Genomic DNA, 12,701 nt, shown 5'->3' with positions numbered 1-12,701 from the left:
CGGGTGGGTGTGTAGAATGTGAGGCGGCTGTTGAGGTATTTGGGGCCCATGTCGTGGAGAGCCTTGTGTGCGTGGGTGAGGAGTCTGAACGTGATCCTCTTGCTGATGGGGAGCCAGTGCAGGTCTCTCAGATGGGCAGAGATGTGGCTGTTATGGGGGATGTCCAGGATGAGTCGTGCAGAAGTGTTCTGTATGCGCTGGAGTCTTTTCTGTAGTTTGGCTGTCGTTCCAGCGTAGAGGGTGTTCCCGTAGTCCAGTCGGCTGGTGACGAGGGCCTGGGTGACCGTCTTCCTGGTTTCGGTGGGGATCCACTGGAAGATCTTTCGGAGCATGCGCAGGGTGTTGAAACAAGATGACGAGACGGCGTTGACTTGTTTGGTCATCGTGAGGGAGGAGTCCAGGATAAAGCCCAGGTTGCATGCATGGTCCGTGCAGAGTGTGGTGAGACAATGCACAGAGCATCGGCTCTGATGTGGAGATTCTGGGAAGTGATGCGTGGCGATATGTCGGGTCTGTGGACCCTTACTGCATGTTCAATTAAGCACAATTACTCATAAACCGTAAATGTAAGTTTGGATGTGTACCATCACTCAGTAAACCTCATTGAATCCGCAGCACTTACTTAGATTTGCATCGTCATTCAGCATTACTGAGTACATGTTGAAATTTGCACTCAGAGGTGTGAGGAACTGCAGACTCACACATTGAAGATAAACACATCATCAAGTCAAATCAAATGATGTACATCATAAAATGAAAATCATAAATCATCAATAAAATGTATATACTTTAAAAGCATCAAAAGATAAACATGTAAAACCCAAGTAATTCAGTTGCTCGACTATCATCTATTCTATTTCCATATTAATCAGCTTCCTCCTGATACTCCACTTACAGCCTGATTCATCAAGCCGAATTGCGCTCGCAAAGGGCCAGATTCTGAGAATCTGGCCCATTGCGAGCGCAATTATTGCATTTGGGATTCCTCATCCCAAATGCAAAATTCGGTAATTGCTAATTCGCTAAATTGCGAGGAATTACATTTAAGGAATCTCTATTTGAGATTCCTTAAATGCAATTCATCAACCATTTTTAAATTGCTAATTCGCAATTTCGGGCCGCTATTTACCGAGAGGTCAGACCTCTCGGTAAATAGCAAAAACTTAGAAAAATGCTTTTAAAAGCATTTTTCTAAGTTGCATGTTGCACACACACATGTCCTTTGGACATGTGTGTGTGTGTGTGTGTGTTGGACTTGTAAAGCGCACAGCTGCCCGTAAGCGTCCCGGCGCTTGCTTAGGGAACCCGTCCTGGTATTCCCCTGTGAGAAACCCCGGCAGGGTGTCCACAAGGTGAAAGCCAGGCATCCCGCCGCGAGGGGCCGTAGTGGAGATTAAGCAAGCTATTGCCCAGAGTCGCAGAGTGTGACCCCGTGAGTTGAGAAGGCACCAGAGCGAGAATTGTCGAGTCTGTGGAATTTTAAGCCTGAGACCCGCCGAGGCGGGGAATCGAACCCTGGTCCACGGTCGATCTCAGCTTCCGGGTCTGCCGCCTCTAACCACTAAGCCACGCTTCTCCACGTGCGCAACACCTGTTTCAATTTGCATTTAAGGGGTGCTACAGGGTGTCCTTTGGACACCCCTGGCACCCTTTAAATCGCTATCTTATTTGCGAGTAGCAAATTGCTAATCGCGAATAAGGAATACTCCCCATTCATTCCTATGGGCCTTTTGGCCCATAGGAATGAATGGGGAGTTATTCCTTATTTGCGATTAGCAATTTGCTACTCGCAAATAAGGAATGTGTAGGAATCGCTATTTATTTATTCCTAGCTCACTGCACCATCCCAGCTCAGAACTTGGCTATATGCAAATTAGTCTGTTCCTGTCCCAGTGCATGATGGGAACAGGGCAAACCAAACTACCAAGCCAATTCTTATACTGGGAAGGAAACAAGCTTCCGGGGACCGGTTTCTGCCATTTCAGGCATCTTCGGCCCGGCTTGCTTGAATCCTGATGGTGCAATGAGCAAGGGACTCACATCTGAGTATACCCTTCCACGCTTATGGTGGACAAAATGATTCAGAAAAGGGGGTGGTGATGAACAGAGTGCCTGAATTAAGCAGACCACTCTTACCCAGTCCAAAGATCAGGGCTTGATCCATGACCGTTTTTTAGCTCACTGCACCATCCCAGCTCAGAACTTGGCTATATGCAAATTAGTCTGTTCCTGTCCCAGTGCATGATGGGAACAGGGCAAACCAAACTACCAAGCCAATTCTTATACTAGGAAGGAAACAAGCTTCCGGGGACCGGTTTCTGGCATTTCAGCCTCTTCGGCCCGGCTTGTTTGAATCCTGATGGTGCAATGAGCAAGGGACTCACATCTGAGTATACCCTGCCACACCTATAGTGGACAAAACGATTCAGAAAAGGGGGTGGTGATGAACAGAGTGTCTGAATTAAGCAGACCACTCTTACCCAGTCCAAAGATCAGGGCTTGATCCATCACCGTTATTTATCTCACTGCCCCATCCCAGCTCAGAACTTGGCTATATGCAAATTAGTCTGTTCCTGTCCCAGTGCATGATGGGAACAGGGCAAACCAAACTACCAAGCCAATTATTATACTGGGAAGGAAACAAGCTTCCGGGGACCGGTTTCTGCCATTTCAGGCGTCTTCGTCCCGGCTTGCTTGAATCCTGATGGTGCAATGAGCAAGGGACTCACATCTGAGTATACCCTTCCACGCTTATGGTGGACAAAATGATTCAGAAAAGGGGGTGGTGATGAACAGAGTGCCTGAATTAAGCAGACCACTCTTACCCAGTCCAAAGATCAGGGCTTGATCCATCACCGTTTTTTAGCTCACTGCACCATCCCAGCTCAGAACTTGGCTATATGCAAATTAGTCTGTTCCTGTCCCAGTGCATGATGGGAACAGGGCAAACCAAACTACCAAGCCAATTCTTATACTGGGAAGGAAACAAGCTTCCGGGGACCGGTTTCTGCCATTTCAGGCGTCTTCGGCCCGGCTTGCTTGAATCCTGATGGTGCAATGAGCAAGGGACTCACATCTGAGTACACCCTTCCACGCTTATGGTGGACAAAATGATTCAGAAAAGGGGGTGGTGATGAACAGAGTGCCTGAATTAAGCAGACCACTCTTACCCAGTCCAAAGATCAGGGCTTGATCCATCACCGTTTTTTAGCTCACTGCACCAGCCCAGCTCAGAACTTGGCTATATGCAAATTAGTCTGTTCCTGTCCCAGTGCATGATGGGAACAGGGCAAACCAAACTACCAAGCCAATTCTTCACCAGAAAGGAGACAAGCTACCGGGGACCGGTTTCTGGCATTTCAGCCTCTTCGGCCCAGCTTGTTTGAATCCTGATGGAGCAGTGAGAAAGGGACTCATGTCTGAGTATACCCTGCCACACCTATAGTGGCCAAAAACGATTCAGAAAAGGGGGTGGTGATGAACAGAGTGTCTGAATTAAGCAGACCACTCTTACCCAGTCCAAAGATCAGGGCTTGATCCATCACCGTTATTTATCTCACTGCCCCATCCCAGCTCAGAACCTGGCTATATGCAAATTAGTCTGTCCCTGGCCCAGTGCATCATGGGAACAGGGCAGACCAAACTACCAAGCCAATTCTTCACCAGAAAGGAGACAAGCTACCGGGGACCGGTTTCTGGCATTTCAGCCTCTTCGGCCCGGCTTGTTTGAATCCTGATGGAGCAGTGAGAAAGGGACTCATGTCTGAGTATACCCTGCCACACCTATAGTGGCCAAAAACGATTCAGAAAAGGGGGTTTTGCATGTAGCCAAGTTCTGAGCTGGGATGGTGCAGTGAGCTAAAAAACGGTGATGGATCAAGCCCTGATCTTTGGACTGGGTAAGAGTGGTCTGCTTAATTCAGGCACTCTGTTCATCACCACCCCCTTTTCTGAATCATTTTGTCCACCATAAGCGTGGAAGGGTATACTCAGATGTGAGTCCCTTGCTCATTGCACCATCAGGATTCAAGCAAGCCGGGCCGAAGACGCCTGAAATGGCAGAAACCGGTCCCCGGAAGCTTGTTTCCTTCCCAGTATAAGAATTGGCTTGGTAGTTTGGTTTGCCCTGTTCCCATCATGCACTGGGACAGGAACAGACTAATTTGCATATAGCCAAGTTCTGAGCTGGGATGGTGCAGTGAGCTAAAAAACGGTGATGGATCAAGCCCTGATCTTTGGACTGGGTAAGAGTGGTCTGCTTAATTCAGGCACTCTGTTCATCACCACCCCCTTTTCTGAATCATTTTGTCCACCATAAGCGTGGAAGGGTATACTCAGATGTGAGTCCCTTGCTTATTGCACCATCAGGATTCAAGCAAGCCGGGCCGAAGACGCCTGAAATGGCAGAAACCGGTCCCCGGAAGCTTGTTTCCTTCCCAGTATAAGAATTGGCTTGGTAGTTTGGTTTGCCCTGTTCCCATCATGCACTGGGACAGGAACAGACTAATTTGCATATAGCCAAGTTCTGAGCTGGGATGGTGCAGTGAGCTAAAAAACGGTGATGGATCAAGCCCTGATCTTTGGACTGGGTAAGAGTGGTCTGCTTAATTCAGACACTCTGTTCATCACCACCCCCTTTTCTGAATCGTTTTTGGCCACTATAGGTGTGGCAGGGTATACTCAGACATGAGTCCCTTTCTCACTGCTCCATCAGGATTCAAACAAGCCGGGCCGAAGAGGCTGAAATGCCAGAAACCGGTCCCCGGTAGCTTGTCTCCTTTCTGGTGAAGAATTGGCTTGGTAGTTTGGTCTGCCCTGTTCCCATGATGCACTGGGCCAGGGACAGACTAATTTGCATATAGCCAGGTTCTGAGCTGGGATGGGGCAGTGAGATAAATAACGGTGATGGATCAAGCCCTGATCTTTGGACTGGGTAAGAGTGGTCTGCTTAATTCAGACACTCTGTTCATCACCACCCCCTTTTCTGAATCGTTTTTGGCCACTATAGGTGTGGCAGGGTATACTCAGACATGAGTCCCTTTCTCACTGCTCCATCAGGATTCAAACAAGCCGGGCCGAAGAGGCTGAAATGCCAGAAACCGGTCCCCGGTAGCTTGTCTCCTTTCTGGTGAAGAATTGGCTTGGTAGTTTGGTCTGCCCTGTTCCCATGATGCACTGGGCCAGGGACAGACTAATTTGCATATAGCCAGGTTCTGAGCTGGGATGGGGCAGTGAGATAAATAACGGTGATGGATCAAGCCCTGATCTTTGGACTGGGTAAGAGTGGTCTGCTTAATTGCCTAAACAGCATGCGGGGAGCGGCCCCTTAGGCAAGGGTCGCTCCCCTTTCGGGGCCCATATGTTTTGGTGGCCTGCCCCCCTGCGGGGGTCAGATCTCAACAATAATTACAAATTTAAAAGCCCACTAGACCACCAGGGACTAACTGTGGGGAGTGCCCCCTTGGACAAGGGTCACTCTCCATTGGGGCAATGTTTTTTTTAATTTAAAAGCCAATACAGCGTGCGGGGAGTGGCCCCTTAGGCAAGGGTCACTCCCCTTTTGGGGAACATATGTTTTAGCAGTCTACCCCCCTGGGGGGGAGATCTTGACAATATTTTAATATTTAAAGCCCACTAAACCAACAGGGACAAACTGTGGGGAGTGGCCCCTTGGGCAAGGGTCACTCCCCATTGGGGGCAATGTTTTTGGCTGTCTGCTCCCCTGGGGGGCAGGTCTCGGTAATAATAAAAAATTTAAAAGCTCACTAGACCACCAGGGACTAACTGTGGGGAGTGACCCCTTGGGCAAGTGTCACTCAACACTGGGGCAATGTTTTTGGCTGTCTGCCCCCGGGGGGGGGGGTGCAGATTTCGCCATGCAATTTAGTTTGAGATGCCCACTAGACCACCAGGGAACAACTGTGGGGAATGGCCCCTTGCGCAAGGGTCACTCCCTATTGGGGGCAATGTTTTTGGCTGTTTTTGGGTTTGACTCTTTTTGATTGGCTTGATAAGGAAGTCGTCCCTGGCTTCATATTGGTCTACCAGTCCCTTGATGGCAACGGCCATATTTCCTGCAATTATGAGTAGTGATATGTATTTACTTTTGCTTCGGATGCTGCATTTTGTTGATAATGCTTTATGCGTTGCCACAAGATCACCCTGACTGTGACTGTCTTTTTAAGATTCGGCCTGTTCTTGATCACTTTTTAGATCGATTTCCAGAGATCTCTACTCCAGGCAAAGACATTTCTATTGATGAGTCTTTGATCCTGTTCAAGGGTCGTTTGGTTTTTAGGCAGTACATTCCTAGCAAAAGGGAACGTTATGGAATTAAGCTGTATATGTTGTATGAGAGTAGGACAGTATATGTCTTTAAGTTCTGGGTGTAGACTGGTAAGGATTCCACTATTGACCTCCCTAGTTGTCCGCCAACTTTAGGAGTTTCAGAGAAAATTGTGTGGGAACTTGCTAGAGCACTGTTTAACAGAGGTCACCATTTGTACCTTGATAACTTCTAAACTGCTGTGCCATTGTTTAAAGAATTGTTAAAATTGAACACTTTTACTTGTGGCACAATCTGCTCTAACCGTAAAGGTTACCCAAAAGAACTTGTTTGCAAAAAGCTTCAGAGGGGACAGTGCAGTGCCTTGCGTAGTGAGGACACTGCTAGCTGTGAAATTTGTAGACAGGAGGGATGTGTACATGCTGACTACCATCCATGATGAGAGTACTTCACCTGTGACTGTTTTGGTTCAGGTTGCTGCAGTGCGCAAACCTGTGTGCATTGTAGAATACAGTAAGCACATGGGTGGTGTTGATAGAGTAGATGAGGGGTTGGAACCTTACACTGCTGTTCGTAATCGTAAGGCTTACATTTGGTGTAAGAAGTTGGCCATCCATCTCTTCAATTTAGCAACTTTGAATGTTTCTGTTGTGTTCAAGTAGTGTTCAAGGAGTGTTCTCCTGCGTCAAAGATGACTTTTGTTCAGTTTCAGTTTGTGATAGGCAGCCTTGTTGTTGTGGAACACAGCAAGTGTTCCTAGAGTTGAAGTGGTGGAGGATGTGGCTAGCTTGAAAGAACACCACTTTCCCGATTTAATTCCTCCCACGCCCCAAAAAAAACAATCCTTGTAAGAGATGTAGAGTCTGTTTGTGAAGAGGTATGCGGAAGGAGAGTTGTATGCACTGGGCCGATTGTCCTTCTAATCCTGGGCTGGGTGTGCCCACATGTTTCAGATTGTATCACACTCGAAAGAGTTTTTTGGAGCAACCCTGAGTCTAATAGTGTAATGCCTGGTCTCAATGGCTTTATATAGTTTTTGTTTAGTTTCACTGTTGGCATTAGAATGATGTCTTTAGTTACTGCTGTTGTTTTTGTAGTTATAGTTTTGTATCTAGTTGCAATTTGTTTGTGTTTTTATTTTTCTTAAAAAAATTGATGACGTGTGCGTGTACTGGCGCTTGGCTGACTTTGTGCGTGGACTGGCGCTTGGCTGGGTGTGTGCATGGGTTGGCGCTTGGCCAGCGTGGGCTGGTGCTTAGTTGGTGGTATGCATGGGCTGGTGCTTGGCTGGTGGTATGCGTGGACTGCTGCTTGGCTGGCGGTATTCGTGGGCTGGTGCTTGGCTGGCGGCATGCGTGGACTGGCGCTTGGCTGGCAGTGTGTGTGGACTGGTGCTTGGCTGGCGGTGAGTGTACTGCACTTGGCTGGCAGTGTGCATAGACTGGCGCTTGGCTGGGTGTGTGCATGGGTTGGCGCTTGGCCAGCGTGGGCTGGTGCTTGGTTGGTGGTATGCATGGGCTGGTGCTTGGCTGGTGGTATGCGTGGACTGCTGCTTGGCTGGCGGTATTCGTGGGCTGGTGCTTGGCTGGCGGCATGCGTGGACTGGCGCTTGGCTGGCAGTGTGTGTGGACTGGTGCTTGGCTGGCGGTGAGTGTACTGCACTTGGCTGGCAGTGTGCATAGACTGGCGCTTGGCTGGCGGTGTGCGTGGTCTGGTGCTTAGCTGGTGGTGAGTGGACTGGAGCTTGGCTTGCGGTAAGTGGACTGGAGCTTTGCTGGCGGTGTGCGCGGATTGGTGCTTGGCTGGTGATGTGTGTGGATTTGCGCTAGGCTGGCGGTGTGCGTGGAATGGTGCTTGGCTGGCGGTGAGTGGACTCGTGCTTGGCTGGCGGTGTGTGTGGATTGGCGCTTGGCAGGTGTGCGTGGATTGGCACTTGGCTGTCGGTTTGTGTGGACTGGTACTTGGCTGATGGTGTGCCTGGATGGGCTCTTGGCTGGCGGTGTGTGAGTAGTGACTTGCTGCTGGTCACTACGCACACTGCTAGCCAAACACCACTCTACGCAATCCATGAGCTGGTATGGTTGCTGAGTCAGGAATGTGGGCGTGTGAAAGTGATGGGCCCTTGAATGGCGCTGTCTGCTGGTGTGAGTGTTGTAATGTGCTGTGCCCGTGGCTGGCAGTGTGAATGGTTTTGTATGTGTCACATGTATGAAAGGTGTATGAATGGCCTGTAAAGAGGTTGGTGCCTTGTCGTGGCTTTACAGCTCACGAGCTGTGAAGCAATGGTTCAGTTTCTCGTCCTTTCAATTATTTACAGTGCATTTCTTTTTTTGTGAAATCTCTGGTTAATAGAACTATATATACTGAACCATCACTCACCATCATGCCAAATCTTACCAGTATGTATGTGTGCTTGAGGAGTAGGTGGTTGTGTAGAAAAAATGTATTTTCTGTTTTTGTTGAGCAGAGTGTACTTTGTCCCTTTTGTGAATGTTGAAATGTGTTGGTTTTGTGCCTGGTGGTGTGAATGGTCTTGTGTGTATCATGTATGAAATGTGTGAATGGCATGTAAAGTGGTTGGTGCCTTGACAAGGCTTTACAGCTCACAAGCTGCGAGTCATTGGTTCAGTTTTTTGTCCTTTCAATTATTGACAGTGCATTTCATCTTTGTGAAATCTCTAGTTAATAAAATGTTATATACTGAACCACCACTCGCGCTCGTGCCAAATCCAACCAGTATGTGTGTGTGCTTGAGGAATAGATCGCTGTGCAGTAATCTTTGTATTTTTTGTCTCCCTGCCAAGGTGTACATTTCATCTAAGAATTAAGCATGGGCGCAAAATCCGTTCCGCTCGCGGATTTTTCGGATTTTCGGTAAATCCGCAATCCGCGAACTCTCGCGGATGTGGCGAAAATACGCAAATCCGCGCGCTGCGGATTTTTTGCTTGTGTTCGCACTGCTCGCGGTCCGCGGCGCGGGCAACAACAATCTCGCACTCGGGAAATTACAAAAATTACAATTGGGGAGGGGTGAAGGAAGTGGCCCAGTCTCCAACTTCCTGTTCCTGTCCAGCAAGCTCCTCCCATTGCTTAGTCCATTTCCTGGCCACTTTGAATTCGATCTTGACTGGGAAGGATTACTTTTTGTGGATGCTGCTGGAGATTTGGCTTTGAGACTTTTTGGATTACTTTTGGATTCGAAATTTGTTTTCACAAGTAAGTTGATAAGTTGATGTTGTTTGTTTGTGGTGATTTTTGTGTGTGTTTTTCGACTTTCTGGGGTGGGGTTGGGGGCTGGCTATGTTGGTGGGAGGCCATTTTGAGGCATGATCCTGCAGGTCCTGGCCATGTGGATGGGGTCAAGCGGCCATTTTGAAGTCAGGCAGTGTGCTTTGTGCCCTAGGGGGGCTACCCAGTCTGCTCTGATTTTTTCATTATGCCCAGGCGAAAATCGGATTTTTAAAAAAAATGTTGCCTGTGTTCGAACTGCTCGCGTCACGCGCAGCAACAATCTTGCACACGCGAAATTGTAAAAATTACAATTCTGCACATGACTTGAAAACTACCAGGCTTAGTTATGGGTGCATGCATGATACAACTGTTTTGTTGAATTTTAACATGATTCTGGCCAGGGCATGGATGGCATTGGATTGTGGTGATATTTGTATGTTTTACGACTTTTTGGGGTGGTGTTGGGGGCTTGCTATGTGGGTGGGGGCCATTTTATTGCCTGGTCCCGTGTGGGTGGGGGTCTAGGGGCCATTTTTAAGGCAGTTTGTGTGCTTTAGGCCATAGGCCTGCACCCAGTGTGCTGTTCGCGGATTTTGCTGGTTTTTCGCCACGTTCGCGTCGTGTCGCGTCGTGAAGCAACAACCTCGCACTCGCGAAATTGCAAAAATTGCAATTCTGCACCAAAAAACCTTCTGAAACTTGATGGATGGCATTGGATTGTGGTGATTTGATTGGTGTTGTGTTTTTTGACTTTTTGGAGTAGGGGTTGGGGGCTGGCTATGTTGGTGGGGGCCATTTTGAGGCATGGTCCTGGCCATGTGGATGGGGGTCAAGCGGCCATTTTGAAGGCAGGCAGTGAGCTTTGTGCCACAGGCCTGCACCCATTTTGCCTTGCTTTCACCCATTGTGCCCAGGGGGAGTCAGTGGTACATGAAACTATAACCCTCTCTGTGTGTGCTCTCTTGGATCAATGTTAAATTCCTGTTTCCCAAAAATTTTGCAATTCCTAATTTTGAAATTTCCATATTGTGTGGTGTGCACGTGTGTATTCATAAATGCCTACTTGCAAACTATTTATTGAAGCGCTACATATGCAACATATATTTACTGATGTTCCTCTGTCTTTGTTTGCTTTTAGGTGCACAAAGTCAATAACTCCGCATCATCGTTGAGCATCAGTGCCAGGAAGAAGTCCTGCTGCGGCCTGTTGTTCCGACATCTGAAGAAGATGGCTCCAAAAAGAGGTGCCCGTAGCTCCTCTTGCAAGAAAGATGTCTCTACTAAGGAGAAGAAGAAGCAAGTGGCACCACTTACCAAGGAGACTGGTGGCACCACCACTACATTTTTGTGGAAAAAAGAAAGGCCCACCATGAGTGCTGCACAGGTAGCCTGTTTAGTGGTTCAATCACCAACGACCAGTGATGTTGGCTCATCGCAAGAAAGTAGCAGCACACCATCAACACAGGTTGTAACTCATCTCACAAGTACTATTCAACAACCAAAGCAGCAACAACAACTGCATGGGCTACTAGTTCAAGCACAAGTACATGCGCAAGGAGCTGGCCGAGAAGGAGCTGGCCGAGAAGGAGCTGGCCGAGAAGGAGAAGGCCGAGAAGGAGAAGGCCGAGAAAGAGAAGGCCGAGAAGGAGAGGTCCATGGAGAGTTGCAAGTAGAGGTCAGTGAAGAGGCCCATGTAGCGGCGCATGGAGCGGTGCAAGTGCCCACAATGGTTGTTCTTCCAGGAGTAGGGGCACAGGAGGAAATTGACTTTGGAGCCGGGGTATCATGTCAGGAAGACGAAGGCATTCCTCCTGATGATTCATTTTCTCCCAGCTCCCCAGCAAGGAAAAGATCAAGGAGTGTGTGTAGAAGTTCCTCTTCAAGCCCCGCTCCATCAGATGATCTGGATCTAGATTGGCAACCATCTCCGACGTCTGAGAGGGAGGGACACCATTCGCTGTGAAAGGTATCAAATGTTAAAAGGAAGGGCCCCGGAAAGCTCATACTTATGGATCCGAACGCCGGACTTGATGAAGTGGTGCATTCTGATGTTGATGAACAGGATGACAGCAATGACCTAGTCATCACACACGTCATTCCAGCCACACCGGCCATGCAGCAGACAGAAATTTATACCCTATCCTGACGTCATGCTGAGCGTGACCCTGGCGACGTGGCACTGGTAGCACCACCAACGCAGTCAAGTAGTACAACAAGTTCAACAAAACCTACAGCTCCCATATTTTCTCCCCAGAGGGGGACTCCATCCAGCTCGACTCCCTCAAGTAGGGTTGCTGCAATAATTGCACAACCCAGTAGATGTCTGCAAGGCTCATCCACCACTGCTTCATCTGGCATTGGCAGTATCATCTCGTGCGGCAAAACCAGAAGTTTCCAGTCCCCAGTTTGGAACTTTTTTAGTGTCCATACAAAGTATGATAACATAGCCGTTTGTTGCATTTGTAAGACTAGAGTTAGCCGTGGTAAGACTGGTACCAACTATGGAACCGGAGGCCAGATAGGTCATCTTCAAAGAAGGCACGCTGTCGAATGGTTTGCGCACCTAGCAAACATCAAGGGAAAGCAATCCCAAAGGGCAAGTGGCCAAAATATACCCATACTAGGTGTTTCATCTGAAGATGACGGGGAGGTAGAAGAAGCGTCAGACATTTGTCCGGTTGCACCCAGTACCCCTGGCAGCACCACACCCTCCGGAACACATAGGAGGCACACTGAGAGTCTGGGAGACACACCAATGCGGAAAATGTCAACACTGAGCAGAAGTGGGTCGAAGAAGGCATCAGCATCATCCAGTAAATTTGTCCAGCGCACCATTTCAGCCATGTTCTCCTCAGATGCGCAATTTCAACGCAACCACCCAACTGTACGCCTGTATAACACTAAGCTGGCTAAAATGCTAGCGGTGGACCTTCTCCCTTTTTCGTTTGTCGAAGGTGTGGGTTTTCTTGAACTCGTGGCAACACTGGCCCCTAAATGGAAGGTTCCTAGCCGGTTCTATTTTGCCAGGGTTGCTGTTCCAGCACTACATAAAGAGGTGCTTGAGTTGGTTGGGGCAGCTTTGCAGAAGAGTGCTGTTCACACTATACACCTGACAACAGACATGTGGACCAGTTGCCAAGCCCTTGATTACATGTGCATCACTGCACACTGGTTCTCTTTTTCA

The sequence above is a fragment of the Lissotriton helveticus genome, chromosome 6 (assembly GCF_964261635.1).
Source record: "Lissotriton helveticus chromosome 6, aLisHel1.1, whole genome shotgun sequence".
NCBI lineage: Eukaryota > Metazoa > Chordata > Amphibia > Caudata > Salamandridae > Lissotriton > Lissotriton helveticus.
The sequence above is the reverse complement of the archived record's forward strand: the minus strand, read 5'-3'. Positions refer to the sequence as shown.